At 40.1% G+C, this 17,029-nt stretch overlaps 1 protein-coding gene across 3 annotated transcripts in view; it reads right to left on the bottom strand.

The window, feature by feature from the left end:
* The window catches only part of HACD2 (3-hydroxyacyl-CoA dehydratase 2), a 113,830-nt gene that overhangs the window by 70,673 nt on the left and 26,128 nt on the right, over positions 1-17,029 (bottom strand). The gene's annotated exons all lie outside the window — the stretch shown is intronic.

Raw genomic sequence — 17,029 nt, forward strand, 5'->3', positions numbered from 1 at the left:
TAATGAGCAAAGAGAATGAATCAGTAATCAAGAACCACCCAACAAAGAAAAAGCCCTGGACTTGGTGGCTTGGCTGCCAATTCTACCAAACATTTCAAGAATACCAATATGTCTCAAATTTGTCCAAAAAGTTAAATAGGAGGGAACACTTCCAAACTCACTTTATGAGGCTAGCATTATCCTGACAGCAAAGCCAAGCAAGGAAACTACAATGAAAGAAAATTACAGGCCAATATCCCTCATGAACCCAGATGTATAAATCCTCAACAAAATACTAGCAAACCAAATTCAACAGCAAAAATCATACACTATGATCAAGTGGGATTTACCTCTAGGATGAAAGAATGGTTCAACATATGCAAATCAGTAAATGTGATATACCACATTAACAAAATGAAGCATAAAAATCATATGATCATCTCAATAGATGCAGAAAAAGCATTTGACAAAATTCAAAACCTTTTCATGATAAAAACTCTCAACAAATTAGGTATAGAAGAAATGTATCTCTACATAATAAAGGCAATATACAACAAAACCACAGTTAACATCATACTCTACGGTGGAAAGCTGAAAGCTTTTCCTCTAATATCAGGAAGAAGACAAAGATGCCCACTCTCACCACTTCTATTCACTAGAGTACTGGGAATCCTAGTCAGAGCAATTAGGAAAGAAAAAGAAATAAAAAGCATCCAAGTCAGAAAGGAAAAAGTAACATGGTCTATGTTTGCAAATGACATGGTCTTATATACAAAAAAACTTTAGAGACTCTACCAAAAACCTGTTAAAATAAATGAATTCAGTAAGGATGTAAGATATAAATTCAACATACAAAAATCTGTTGTGTTTACATACAGTAACAACAAGCTATCTGAAAAAGAAATTAAAAAAAATCCCATTTATAATAGCATAAAAAAATACTTAGTAATAATTTTAACCAAGGGGTTAAAGATCTACAAACTGAAAATTATAAAACATTGATGAAAGAAATTAAAGACACAAATAAATGGAAAGATATCCTATGTTTTTGGATTAGAAGAGTACTGTTAAAATGTCCATACTACCCAAAGCAATGTACAGATTCAGTGCAATTCCTATAAAAATTCCAATGGCATTTTTTTACAGAAATCGAAAGAAAAATCCTAAAATTTACATGGAACCTAAAAAGACCCCAAATAGCCAAACAATCTTGAGCCAAACGAACAAAGTTGGAGGCAACACATTATTTGATTTCAAAATATACTTCAAAGCTACAGTAATCAAAACATCATGGTATGAAAACAAAAACAAAAAACCAGCATGGTATGGTCATATAAACAGATATATAGACCAAAGTAACAGAATAGTGAGCCCAGAAATAAAGCCATACACATATGGTCAATTGATCTTTGAAAAAGGTGCCAAGAACATACAATGGGGAAAGGGTTCAATAATGGTGTTGAGAAAACTGGATATCCACATGCAGAAGAATGAAACTGGACCCCTATCTCACACTATACACAAAAATCAACTCATAATGAATTAAAGACTTAAATGTAAGATCCGAAACTATAAAACTACTAGAAGAAAACATAGGGAAAAAGCTCCTTGACACTGATATGGGCAATTATTTTTTGGATATAATCCCAAAAGTACAGGCGACAAAATACAGACAAATGGGATTGCATAGAACTAAAAAGCTTCTGCACAACAAAGGAAAACAATCAACAGAATGAAGAGACAACCTATGGAATGAGACAAGATATCTGCAAACCATACATCTGATAAGGGGTTAATATCCAAAATATATAAGGAACTCAAACAATTCAATACCAAGAACAAATATCCAATTAGAAAGTGGGCAAAGGACCTGAAGAGACATTTCTTAAAAGAACACATACATTATCATACGGTTTCACTCACATGTGGAACATAAGCAATAGCACGGAGGACCATAGGGGAAGGAAGGGAAATCCAAAGGGGGAGAAATCAGAGAGGGAGACGAACCATGAGAGACTATGGACTCCGGGAAATAATCTGAGGGTTTCAGAGGGGAGGAGGGTGGGGGGAGGGGGCACGTGTTGTGATGAGCACTGGGTGTTATACTTAACTAATGAATCATTGAACACTACATCAAAAACTAATGATGTACTATACAGTGGCAATCTGAACATAATAAAAAAAATAAAAAATAAAAAAAAGAACACATATAAATGGCCAAAGGTTTATGAAGAAATGGCCAACACCACTCTTCATCAGGGCAATGCAAATCAAAACCACAGTGAGATACCACCTCACACCTACTGTATCTCTCCTCTCCCTCTTCCCTCTCCCTCTCCCTCTCTTGTTTTCTTTTCTTTTCTAAGTAGGCTCCAGCATGCAGCCCAACACGGGGCTTGAACTCACTGGCCCTGAGATCAAGAACTGAGCTGAGATCAAGAGTCGGATGCTCAAACGACTTCGCCACCCCGGCACCCCAAAAAAACTGTATTTTTAAAAAAATTCTAGCTAGTTAACATACAGTGCAATATTGGTTTTAGATGCAGAATTCAGTGATTTATCACTTACATACAATGGCCAGTGCTCAATACAAGTGCCCTCTTTAATACCCATCACCCGTCTAGCCCAGCCCTCTCCCTCCCACCTCCATCAACGCTCTGTTTGTTCTCTATCCTTGAGTCTCTCTCTTTTTTTAAAGATTTTATTTATTTATTTGACAGAGACAGACACAGCGAGAGAGGGAACACAAGCAGGGGGAGTGGGAGAGGGAGAAGCAGGGTTCCCGCCGAGCAGGGAGCCCAATGCGGGGCTCAATCCCAGGACCCTGGGATCATGACCTGAGCCGGGCAGACTCTTAACGATTGAACCACCCAGGCACCCCTATCCTTGAGTCTCTTATGGTTTGTTTCCTTCTCTCCTTTTTCTTCCCCCCTTCCCATGTGTTCATCTGTTTTGTTTCTTAAATTCCACATATGAGTGAAATCATATGGTATTTGTCTTTCTCTGATTGACTTATTTTGCTTAGCATAATACATTCTAGCTCCACTCACATTACTACAAATGACAAGATTTTTCTTTTTGATGGCTCAGTATTATTCCTGTGTGTGTGTGTGTGTGTTTACGTACACACACCACATCTTCTTTATCCATTCATTAGTCAATGGACATTTGGGCTCTCTCCATAGTTTGGCTATTGTTGACAATGCTGCTATAAACATCATGTACCCCTTCAAATATGTATCCACAATAAGTATTCCTTTTTTTAAGGATGTTCATTTAAAAAAAAAAAAAATTATTTATTTATTTTTTTTAAGAGATGGGGGAGTGGGAGAGAGGTAGAGGGAAAGGGAGAGAGAGAATCTTAAGCAGGCTCCACACCCAGCGTGGAGCCCAACACAGGGCTCTATCTCACAACACTGAGATCATAACCCGAGCCAAAATCAAGAATTGGACATTTAATCAACTGAGCCACCCAGGTGCTCCAAAAATAACTATTCTTAAAAAGCCAAAAGGTAAGTGTTGGAGAGGCTATAGAGAAGGGGTACCCTTGTACACTGTTGGTAGAAATGTAAATTAGTACAGCATTTATGAAAACAATATGGAGGTTCTTTAAAAATTTTAAATAGAACTGCCATATAATCCAGCAATCCCACTTCTGGATACATATCCAAAAGAAATGAAATTAGTATCTTGAAGAGATATCTGCAACTTCCATATTTACTGTAGCATTGTTCATAAGAACCAAGATAGCAAATCAACCTAAGTGTCTACTGATGAATGAATGGATAAAGAAAATATTGATACGCAATCCATACACACACACACACACACACACACACACACACACACACACACAGAATATATGTATAGAATATTATTCAGCCTTAAAGAAGAAGGAAATCCTGTCATTTGAGACAACATGGGTGAATCTGGAGGTCATTATGCTAAGTGAAATAAGCCAGGCAAGAAACAAAAATACTGCATGATCTCACTTATAGGTGGAACCTAAAAAAGTTGAACTCACATAAGCAGATAATAGAATGATAGTTGCCAAGAGCTGGGGAGATGGGGGAAATGGGGAGATGTTGGTAAAAAGGTACAAAGTTTCAGATATGCAGGATGAATAAGTTCTAGAGAACTAATGTACAGCATGGTGCCTATAGTTAATAATACTATATTGTATAATTGAAGTTTTCTAAGCAGATCAGAGTACATCTTAAATGTTCTTACTACAAAAAAACTATGTGAAATGATAACGTTAATTAGCTTAATTGTAGTAATCACTTAACATATGAATATATTAAAACCTCACACTGTATAAAGTAAACATATACGATTTTTATTTGTCAATTATACTTTAATAAGAGTGGGGAAAAAATTCTTAGGGCTTTCAGGGAAAAAGACTAAATAAAAGAGCAAAATAATCAGGCTGGCATCAGACTTCCCAAGAGAAACATATAAGCTAGGCAATAATGGAGCAGCTTTTTTAAGAAATCCAAGGGAAGAAAACTATGAACTGATGATTTTACATCTAAATCGCTCCTTCAGATATTAAGGCTACAGAAAAAGTCTTAAGCATCTACGAACTAGAGGAATACTATGCCCACAGGCCCTTCTTGAGAAGCTACTTTTGGGAAAGGCAATCTGACACAGGCCCTGAGCATTCCTGCACATTCCTGTTGTGTATGCCAAAAAGGCAAGGTACTGACAGCTTTCTACCCAGGTCGTTTCTTATATTTGTGTCTGCATGGAGTAACTTTGAGGAGTAAGGAAGCATCTCTTCGAAAACAAAGAGCAAGTTGCTTCCGCTCACTTTAAAACCAATAGATTCCTGGGGCGCCTGGGTGGCTCAGTTGGTTAAGCGACTGCCTTCGGCTCAGGTCATGGTCCTGGAGTCCTGGGATCGAGTCCCACATCGGGCTCCCTGCTCAGCGGGGAGTCTGCTTCTCCCTCTGACCCTCTTCCCTCTCGTGCTCTCTATCTCTCATTCTCTCTCTCTCAAATAAATAAATAAAATCTTTAAAAAAATAAAATAAAACCAATAGATTCCCAAGCTCCATGTTCCTCCACGGCATGCTATTAGCACCCATTGGTCACAAACGAACCTCCTGGCTTACAAGTCGGGTAATAACTGAGACAGCCCTCACAGTCCCTGACACTGCTAGAGGCTGAGTTTCCTCAGACTAAAAGGTGACAGGCCAATGAATATTTAACATATTTAAGTGTAGACAAGGCAGAAGAAAACCATACAGGTGTTACATGTTTAGACAAAGTAAAAATAATGTAAGTAAAAAAACTGGGAGGAGAAGGGAGTGAGAAAGATGGAAAGAATAAGCTCACTGACTGCCACACAGGCCAGAAGTGGGGGCAAAAGATAGCTTTAGAAATTGAATTAGTAGTAGGAATTAGGAGGTATTAGTAGGAAGAGTGCATTTCTTCAAAACTGGTTGTGGAGAAAAACTAATCTGGCAATATCTTTATTTTATTGAATAAAGAACATTATGAATGTAAAACTGGAAGTTGTAGCTATTGCAGCTAAGAAAAAAAACCAAACCCTGAAAAGTATACAGTATACAGGTTGGAAAGGAAGAAATAAAACTGTTTTCATTCACAGATGACACGACTGTCTATGCAGAAAGTCCCAAAGAATCTACAAAATCACTCCTGGAACTAATAAACAAGTATAGCAAGGCTGCAGGGTATAAGGTCAATATATAAAAGTCAACTGCTTCCCTATATACTAGCAACAGAACAACTAGAATTTGAATTTAAAAAGGCCATTTATAATATCAAAAAAAGGAAATACTAGGAATAAATCTAACAAAACAATTTGTATGCAGAAAGCTGCAAAACAATGATGAAAGAAATCAAAGAGCTAAATAAATGAAGAGCTACTCCCTATTTGTGAACTGAAAAGACTCAGTATTGTTAAGATATCAGTTCTTCCCAACTTGATCTACAGATTCTACACAATCTCATTCAAATTCTCAGGAAGCTATTTTGTAGACATTAACAAACTGATTCTAAAGTTTATATGGAAAGGTAAAAGAACCATACAATGGTGAAGAAAGAACAAAGTTGGAGGAATTATACTACTGAGTTTTGAGACTTACTATAATCAAGACAGTGTGCTGTAGGCAAAACAGTAAGACGCAGATCAACAGAATACAACAGAGAGCACAGAAATAGGCCGCCACAAATAACAATCAACTAATATTTGACAAGAGCATAAAGATAATGCAATGGAGCAAGGATAATCTTTTCAATAAGTAGTACGAAAACAACTGGATATCCATATGCAAAAAAACCGAACCCAGACATAGACTGGACGTCTTTTACAAAAATTAACTCAAAATGGATCACAGACCTATTTGTAAAATACAAAACTATAAAACGTCTCGAAGAAAACATAGGAGAAAACCTACATGAACTTGGGTTTGGTGATGAATTTTTAGATAAAACATCAAAAGCAAGATCTATGAAAGCAAAAAAGTAGTTAAGCTAGACTTTATTAAAATTAAAAACTTGTGAGGCGCCTGGGTGGCTCAGTTGGTTGGGCGTCTGTCTTCAGCTCAGGTCATGGTCCCAGGGTCCTGGGTTTGGGCCCAGCATCGGGCTCCCTGCTCAGTGGAGAGCCTATTTCTCTTTCTTTCTTTGCCTGCTGCTCCCCCTGCTCTCTCTCTCCCTCTCTCTGTCGAATAAATAAATAAAATCTTTAAAAATTAAAAAAAAATAGGTTAAATTAAAAACTTGTGCATTGCGAAAGACAGTATCAAGAGAATGAAAAGACAAGTCACAGACTGGGAGAAAATGTTTGCTAAATATATATCTATACATGTATCCAAAATATAATAAGAATGATTTTTTTTCAAAGATTTTATTTATTTATTTGACAGAGAGAGACACAGCAAGAGAGGGAACACAAGCAGGGGGAGTAGGAAAGAGAGAAACAGGCTTCCCGCGGAGCAGAGAGCCGGCCGCGGGGCTCGATCCCAGGACCCTGGGATCATGACCTGAGCCGAAGGCAGACGCTTAATGACTGAGCCACACAGGCGCCCTCTTTTTTTTTTTTTTTTTGAAGATTTTATTCATTCACCTGACAGAGAGAGCACAAGCAGGCGGAGCGGCAGGCAGAGGGAGAGGGAGAAGCAGGCTCCCTGCTGAGCAGACAGCCTGACATGGGGCTTGATCCCAGGACCAGAGGATCATGACCTGAGAGAAAGGCAGACGCTTAACCGACTGAGCCACCCAGGTGCCCCTATAATAAGAATTCTTAAATCTCAGCAAGAAAACAAACGACCCAATTACAAAATGGGCAAAAGATCTGAACAGATACCTTAGCAAAAAATATACACAGATGGCAAATAATATGAAAAGATATGCAACATCATCTGTCATTCAAGAAATGAATGTTAAAACAAAAGATACCACTACAGAGGTATTGGAATAGCTAAAATTCACAATACTAATTGCTGGCAATGATGCAGAGCAATGGGCACTTTCATTACTGATGGGAATACAAAGTGGTCCTGCCACTCTGGAAGACAATTTGGCAGATTCCTACAAAGTTAAACACAGTCCTATGACACAAGCCAATAACTGTGCTACCAGGTTTATACTCTACTGATTTGAAAATGCAAAATTATTTTTTTTGTCCACATGAAACCAGCACATGAATATTTACAGCATTTTTATTCATAATCATGCCAAACTGGAAGCAACCAAGATGTCCTTCAATACGTGAACGGATAAACAAGACTGTATATCCATACAATGGAATACTATTCAGAAATCAAAAGGAATCAGCTGTCAAGCATACAAAGACATGGATAAATCTTTAAATGCAAATTGCTAATTAAAAGAACATACAGAAAAAAATTACTGGAAAGATATTTGCTATGAATGGAGAGGAAAACAATCCTCTCCCAGGAAAGCTGTACAGAGCTATAAAAAAAGACATACCACTACCATAAAATATTCCTAAGCATTCTTGCTCCCTTATTATTTACTTAAATCAAATAATTCTTTTGCTAAAAAGAACTCAAACGTTCCCCATTCGGCTCAATGGAATTTACTCAACTCAGTCAGTAGATGGTATTTCCAGCTTCCTTGAACTAACTTTGCTTTTGAAGCTAAGAACATAAATGAAAGGTTTACTGATTTCAGATTGTCACAAACCATTTCACCAGAGAACTTCTGAGAAACTTTTTTTTTTTTTGGCCTGGCTTTTAATGAAGCAAACTAGGCTTATTTTTAATTTTAAAGACACTTTGGTACCTTAAAAAAAGAAATATTTATAAGATAATTTCCTTCAGGGTAATGCAGAAAGTCCCAGTTTTTCATTACCTCTGATATTAGTGATCAAATCATTAGACTTGACAGAAAAACATCCATTTCTCTTTTTTTCTGGTAAACTTGATCATTCCTCAGTTTTAGCTATTGATTCATTACGATCTATTTTTTTTAAAAAAAGATTTTATTTATTTATTGACAGAGAGACAGTGAGAGAGGGAACACAAACAGGAGTGGGAGAGGGACAAGCAGGCCTCCAGAGGGGCAGAGAGCCCGATGTGGGGCTTGATCCCAGGACTCCGGGATCATGACCTGAGCCGAAGGCAGACACTTAACGACTGAGCCACCCAGGAGCCCCACGATCTATTTTTATTAGAAGTTCTCCAGAAGTTCTGTAACTTCCAAGAGAAAAATCTCCTTACTAATACAAGGGCGCCATCTAGTGATGACTATGGGTAAATGCATACTATAGAAAATGAGCATGTGCTTATCTCCTATTTCAATTCTGCTTTGAGATGTGGCTTTCAAAATGCATCCAGTGGAAAGATTTCCTGAAACTACAGTACTTGGAACAGTGCACTGTTGAAATAGTTTCCTAATACTAATACACAGGTACACTGAAAGATCTAGCCTATCCTTTTCTATCACTACTCAGATAACTGAAATTCAATTTTGAAGCTACATTTGTTTCATGGAAAGTCAGAACATCAAGTTACAAGGAGTGTTAGAGATAATCTGTTATCTAGTCCAACCCCTAGTTTTTCAGATGTGAAAACTAAGGTCTAGAGAGAGGACATCTGACTTGTCACAAAACTAGTAGCGTTTCCAATAGGCCTGGTTTGCCTTAGCTTGGTTTCTAAAGGACTGGACGCTACACATTATTATCTTACAGAGAAGATACTTTAAATATTTATCTCAGTAACGGGTTTATATTCAAACCAAACCCCTAGCTGCTCCTACAAGGAGGCAGAGGGTAAAATTCCCCGATCTAAGCTCTCTTCATGGCTTTCCCTTCTGAACCTTGACGGGGCACAGAAACCCTCAAAGATCAAGTTTTGCCCACTGATCATCAGTGGAGGAGCTGCTACAGCTTACTGAGTGCTGACCAGGGACCAGGTGCCAGGCAGTGCGCATGGGCTCTGGATAAGTCTCCCACCTTCCCTGCTCAGGCATTTTGGGCTCCTAATGAACATGCTCCATTTCTCCCTTCCCTTCATCTCAGTACATTCACACAGAGCAAGGAACAACTGACAGAGCTGGGTGTTCCAGGCAGAGACTGCACGTACAAAATTATGGAGGTGAGAAAACACAAAGTTTATTCAGAGAACAAGTGTTTTAGCTTTGGGTACCAGGAACAGAAGATGCAGGTGCTAAAACTATCTGCCCTTCCTCTTTGCTTCCTTTCTGGAGGGGAGGAGGCAAAATTTGATCAGTAGGCAATAGAATGAATGAAGAGCCAAGGCAGGAGGAGACAGAGCTAGGCTGTTGTGAAGGGCCTGACTGTGAGAAAGATTATGGTTTGACCATGGTCATATGGTCTTCACACAGAGCTCTGGTTGTCAGGACATTGGGAAGTGACTGTACTTAATAAGTGACGAAGGCAGAATTGCAAAGATGTGAAGGTTGACTATGGCAACCTCCTATCCAGGTCTCTAATCCTCCCGCTGCTCCCCAGGAACTCTCCAGGGGGAGCCTTAGAAGCCTCTAGGCAGGGCAGACAGGTTAGCCTGCTGGGAAAGGTCAGGTCCATTTTCCCACCTCTAAGGGCTCCTTCTTCCCTTTGCCATTACCACTACTAAACATGCCCCCAGGCAGAAAGCAACACCTGAATCTAGATCTGAAACATTTTTATTCACTTTTGTGAGGGGGTCAGAAAAATGGGCTGGGGAGAGGGGTGGGGGATTCCTGGGGTTGAGCACACTAAAAACAGGGTGGGAGAGAGACAGAAAACTGTGTGACTGTGTCAACTCCCAATAACAAAAGGGGAGGTAGAGGTCAGCATCTAGAATTTCTACTTTGGGGATATGGGTATTTTTATACTGTTTGTATTTTGATACTCATTCCCTTTCTGCTCTTCTTTGCTATTTGGTGAAGTTCATTTAAAAAAGGTCAACTTGGGGCGCCTGGGTGGCTCAGTCAGTTAAGCGCCTGCCTTCAGCTCAGGTCATGATCCCAGAGTCCTGGGATCGAGCCCCATGTCGTCGGGATCCCTGCTCAGTGGGGAGCCTGCTTCTCCTTCTAACTGTCTCCGCTCCACCACCCCCACACACAGCTTGTGCTTGCTCTCTCGCTCTCAAATAAATAAAAATCTTAAAAAAAAAAAATGTCAGCTAACCTAAGTGGAACCAAAGAAAGCAGTTAAAGCCATACCCCTGAGGCCTGGGCAGGTGCAGGGATGGAATGGAAATCCCAGGTAAGCGAATCCAGAGGAATTATCCCTTCCATCCAGGATGCTTTCCTTCCAGAGTTCTCTTCCACTACAACATGGAGGGGTCTGGGTCTGGTTTTAATAATATGTGATAATAGTTTCCCCTCACAATACCGCACTGTAAATGACTGCTAAAAGCTTGACCCTCTACCCTCTCAAAGTGGGGGGCAAAAGTATTATAGTTTAATGAGGATTTAATTCACTCTAATTGGTGGAAGGGAAAAGATTTCTGGTAGGAGATGTAGTTTCTGGTGCTCATCTCCCCTCCCTGGCACCATTTATTACCTAATAAAGTCAGGTTTGAAGCCACATCCTACCTACTAATATTTACACAACTGCAAATTTCTTAAAATTCACTTTTTAAAAAAATAAGTAAATAAAAGAAAAGGTGTCATTCGTTTGAGAAAGGAGTGCAAGCTGGCACATACAACAAATATTTGAAATCACAAATCCAGAATATCTTAGTAAAAGGGCTTCTGTCCTTGTCTGTTGATGATATCAAAGTGCTAATACTCAACTTTAGACATAATACCCTCTGGGCTATGACTGAGTTCCTGTTCTACACTTTTTTTTTTTTTTTTAAAGATTTTATTTATTTATTTGAGAGAGAGAAACAGCATGAGAGGGGAGAGGGTCAGAGGGAGAAGGCTCCTCGCTGAGCCGGGAGCCTGATGTGGGACTCGATCCCAGGACTCCGGGATCATGACCTGAGCCAAAGGCAGCCGCTTAACCAACTGAGCCACCCAGGCGCCCCTTGTTCTACACTTCTTAATCAAAAGAGAACTTCCAAAATTATTTATATTGACAGTATAATTTCCGACACAAAGGTTCACTGAATGCACAATGTCACGTCTTAAGCAAGAGTATCTTCAGCTCTAGTCCCTCTACCTCTACTTTCCAATCCAACAAAGAAGGAGAACCATACTCCAAAGTTAGCTGAGAACCACCCCATATCCCATATACCTCTTCTACATCTAATCTGAAACGCAACATAGGAAAATAGGTAATGACTTCTTTCAATACAAACTGTGCCACATGAATAAAGAAACCAGAACCCTTCTCTATGGTCTTGTGAAAGACATGTCTCAGAGTGTTGTGTTTTGTTTTTCTTTTTAAAGATTTTATTTATTTGGCAGAGAGAGATATAGCAAGAGAGGGAACACAAGCAGGGGGAGTGGGAGAGGAAGAAGCAGGCTTCCTCCTGAGTAGGGAGCCCTATGTGGGGCTCGATCCCAGGACCCTGGGATCATGACCTGAGCCGAAGGCAGAAGCTTAACAACTGAGCCACCCAGGCGCCGCCCCCCCAAAATTCTCATTTCCAAAAAAGAAAAATGTTGCATAAACATAAAGCACTACAATCTTGGGTTGAGGGCTGCAACCACAGCATTTAAGAAATCTTGCCTCAGAGAAAAGCAAATACTGCATTATCTCACTCATATATGGAATTTGAAAAAAAGAAACCCCAAACCAAACTCACAGATAGAGGACAGATTGGTGGATGCCAGAGGGTGGGGATGGGGGAAATGGGTGATGGTGGTCAAGAGATGCAAACTTCCAGTTAGAAGATAAATAAGTCCTGGAAAAGTAATGTACAGCATGGTAATTATAGTTAATACTGTATTTTATATTTGAAAGTTACTGAGAGAGTCATCTTAAAAGTTCTCATCACAAGAAAAAAAAAGTATAACTCTGTGAGGTGATGGACATGAACTAATTTATTGCGGTCATCGTTTTGCAATGTATACATATATCAAATCATTATGTTGTACACCTGAAACAGTGTTAGACGTCAATGATATCTTACTTAAAAAAAAAAATACATCCCCAATACGTGTTCACAATTACTCCCCCAACTCCAAAAAAGAACTCTCATCCCTACATTATCAACGGAGAACAAACCACCGACTTCGAAATGATTGGGGCATGGGAACCCTTTTGCACGGACAGAAGGCTTGACTTCTCCCAGAAATGAGCCCCTCATACAGAATTTTAATGTAGTGTTTCTGGAAGCTATTTTTGCCCAGTTGCATTGTCACAGCTATGAACTAGAAGCAGCTCCAACCCAAACTAAGAATAAGTGGTGCTGAAGCACTCATTTACACAGAAATTATAATTTAAGAAAACTAAGAATACGGAAAAGTTATACTTACATAAATATTAAACATTACATCAGGGACAAACTTTTAACATTCTGTGACATTATGTCGCTTTAGTTAATAATCACAGCTCCTATTTTGGGGGGCAGTTTTCAGCATTACCATGTTTTAGGCACTATGCTAAGTATTTCTCATGCATGTTGCCTTTTATTTGCACAACAACCCTACGATGTGGGCATCATCCCCCTTTAGTTGATGAAGAAACAAGGTGCACAGAAATTGAGTCACTTCCTAGAAGTCACACAGCTGATGAATAAGCCAGGTCTGACAGAGGTCCGGACTTTTCATCAACAGTATGTAAACTAAACAGTCTGTAAGCTCAAGGCTCCATAACACGTTTTAAAAGACCAAATTCTGACAAGTTTCACAAAGTCACAAGAAAAGAAACCAGCATTCCAAAAATAAACTTGAGTTGTATGAATTAAAAATAAGGCACTGTCTTTAAACTAATGCTAGAAACAGCTTATTTATTCTTATTTTTTAAAAGAACTGAAAACATTTTGAAACAAGTTTTGGAAAATGTCACCAGAATTTGGTAAGATTATGAGCTCCCACTAGGTGCCCTGTATTGTTAGATGCTGGGATACAGAATCAATTAGAAATAGTTCTCATTTCTCAAAAAACTCAGTGGTGTTGGTGGGGGACACAGGTACAGTGACAGACCATAATACATGGCAGAAAGTATAACAGCGAAGTGCAGGATATTACAGAAAGGTGAAGAAGGGTGCCTAATCTAGCCAGTGCGTGGTAGGAAAGTTTACTGGAGGAAGAGGTGAAGAGTTGCCAGCCGAAGGGAGCGGGCTGCTCATTCCAGAGAGCAGAGCCTGGCACAGACTAGAGGCAGGAAGTAGGGCAGTAGTACATTAACAGGGGAGACTCATAAAAAGGTCAGGGTGGCTGAAGCATGGAAGGAGAGGCAGGGCACAGGTAAGGCTGGGGAGGCGAGCAGGGTCCAAATCATGAAGAAGGTGGAACCAGTGAAAGGTTTTAAGCAAGAAAACAAGCAGCTCAGAATTTTTCTTTCACTAAATCCCTCAAGGGCTATGTGAAGCATGGGCTTAGAGTCACACAGCCAAAGGTTCAATTCCTGGCTCTAGGGCTTATTAACTGTGAACTTTGGCAAGATATAAAACCTTCCAAGGGGCCGCCTGGGTGGCTCATTCAGTTCAGCGTCTGACTTCAGCCCAGGTCATGATTTCGGGGTCCTGGGATTGAGCTCATCGAGGAGTCTGCTTCTCCCTCTCCCTCCATCCCTCCCCCGACTTGTGCTCGCGTTCTCTCTCTAAAATAAATAAATAAATAAATAAATAAAATCCTTGAAAAAAATAAAACCTAAGCTTCAGTCTTGTCACCTGTGAAATGGGAAGTAAATGAGGTAATGAATGTAAAGCACTGGAACATAGTAAATGCTCAATAAATGACAGCTCTTATTATTACTGTTAATATTATAAGCCTAGAAGTTCAGGGAGACCCATATGGGAGTCTAGATGAGGCATACTAAGGCCCTGAATAGTGATGAAAAAACAGGACAATCTGAAACATATGCAGGAAACAGAAATGATAAAATCTGAATACCACCTGGCTGTGGGAGTGGGGGCTAGGGAGGAGGAGGAGCCATGAGTGAGCTCTAGGTCTAGGTTAGGTGACTAATGGGCTGGTGCCTGGTGGTGCCCCTGACTATGAGAATATGGGAGGCAGAACAAGTCTGGGAATCTGACTCATACTGAGGAGGAGGTGTGTATTCAGAAGCAGATAGCCAGCAGGTAAAGGGATGATCTGGAGTCTAGGGTGCAGGGGTGGCCTGGAGTTAAAAAAGTGGGTGTCACAAGTATCTCACAGCACGAGAAGGGAAGAGATCACTTAGAGAGGGCATATTCAGTCAGAAGAGCAAAGAGTTAGGCCAGACCTTTGGAATGCCCACAATGAAGAGTCAAGGAGAGAAAGAAAACCCCCAAAGAAAGAAGAACCACAAAGGACAAGAGCGAGCCAGAACAGCTCAGTATAATGGAAACTAAAGGAGCAGGAAGGACCTCGTGGAGGGAGTCATCAGTGGTGCCCCATGTAGTCAAGAAGTCCAGTAAGTTCCACACATGTCCTCAGAATTTAGCAGAAACTGTTGCTGATTTTAAACCAAAGGGTAATTTTACTAGGACAAGGAGATCCAACTGCTGGCCTAAGGTATTAATGGGAGTGTGGAAGGGGAAAGAGTCCACCGTAAATCTGGTAAAAGAGACAGAAGGGAATTAAGTAGTGGTAAGGGAGGAATGTAGGGTCAGAGGTTAGGTTAAAAATTATTTTTCGGATGGTGTACCCCGAGCATTTTGTGAGAAGGAAAAGGTGGATGACAGAAAGTGAGGATGCAGGAGACAAATTCACTGACAGAGCAAGGTTCTTGAGGAATTAAAAAGGAATTTTTAAGTATCTACCATGTGTCAGGTACCATGCTAGGCCCTGGGGACACTTGTCTACAAACTATCGGAGCAGAGTGTGACGTGAACACCAGTCTGGAGCGCACTCCTCCAGAGGAGCTCAGAAGGGTGCCCACCTGACGGGGGGTTTCCTGAACCCAAGCTTGTGCCTGCTCACCTTTCTACTCTCACTGTCCAAACCCAGGTATGGCACCCACCTGCCAGGCATTCAGTGATGTTCCTGGTATGAATACATACACTCAGAAATTTTACAAAGAGGTATGAAAATACATTCTAAGATAAAGGGAATCGGGGTATTAAAATACAATGAAATATTAAAATGTACCACACATGTTCAGAAACTATTTCTAGAGGCAGAAATTTTACAAAGAGGTATGAAAATATATATATATATATTTAAAGATTTTATTTATTTGAGAGAGAGAGAGAGAGAGAGAAACAGCATGAGAGGGGAGAGGGTCAGAGGGAGAAGCAGGCTCCTCGCCGAGCAGGGAGCCCGATGTGGGACTTGATCCCAGGACTCTGGGATCATGACCTGAGCCGAAAGCAGTCACTGAACCAACTGAGCCACCCAGGCGCCCTGAAAATATATTCTAAGATAAAGGGAACTGGAGCATTAAAATACAATGAAATATTAATTAAAATGTAGCACACATGCTCAGAAAACATGCATCTAAAGGCAGCTGAAGGTTAAGAGAATGGAGAGAATGAGGAGAATGGGGCACAGGGTTCAATCACGTGGAAAAGGCCTGAAGTGGTTCCAGAATTCTCTCTGGCCAAATGTATCCCCTAATCTGCAAGCTTATGCTTAAAATTCATTTAACCATCGAAGGACAAAACTGTTCATCTCAAAATTGTAGATAAAGGATTAAAAAGGAAACGTGTGAAATGGTACATCAGCTAAAACCCCTTTAACTGGCTATGTGACACAGCCCAGGTCCCATAACCTCTGAGAAAGCAGACCATGTGGCAGATGAGACCCCAAGCCCCTTTCAAATCTTTTGCTTAAAGGTTCTAAAGCAGTGTTTTTTAAGCTTTTGGGGATCATATAATCCTGTGGGAATCTAATGAAAGCTTTGAATTCTACCCAGCCGCCCCTAAAATAAATATAGACACAAGCATACAAAATTCTGCAAATCATGAGAAACCCGACTGTAGACCTTCTTCCTAGCAGGAAATTAGCTGAGGTGCAGCTGTTTACAACAAAGATGCTTTGTCATCCTTAAAATTAATGGAGACAGGTTTCAGAGTGACCCTGTAAGACCTACAGGGGATAGCTTGCTGTGTGTCCACCTGTGTGACCTTCTGAACTAAGTCTCCTCATCTCTGAACTCCACAGTGCCAAGCGCAGTGCTCTGAATACAGGAAGTACCCACTTAATTTGTGAATTAAGTTGACAGGACCAAAATGGTTTGGATGCATGATTCTGGAGTTTTCAGACCTTTGGTGCGTCCTGAGGTCAACTGTACATCCTCCCTTTCAGAGACAAGTTCAAACTCACAGCAACCAGCTGGGCTTACTCTACAGAATCTGTCAACTTTCCAGAACTGATTTTGATTTGATTAGAAGGGTCTAGCCCAGCACAGAGAAGCTATCCCTCAGTTCTGAAGCAGAATTTGATGACCTGCCCCTTCCCCCAAAAAGAAAACACACTGTATCTGCTTTTAGTAGAAATCCCTTACATTTACATAACTCTTTATACTTAGATTTTTTTCAATCCCTCTTACCTTCATTCAGTATTCATC

This window comes from Callorhinus ursinus, unplaced genomic scaffold, assembly GCF_003265705.2.
Source record: "Callorhinus ursinus isolate GAN/ISIS: 27379988/994484 unplaced genomic scaffold, GSC_fseal_2.0 scaffold1, whole genome shotgun sequence".
Taxonomy (NCBI): Eukaryota; Metazoa; Chordata; class Mammalia; order Carnivora; family Otariidae; genus Callorhinus; species Callorhinus ursinus.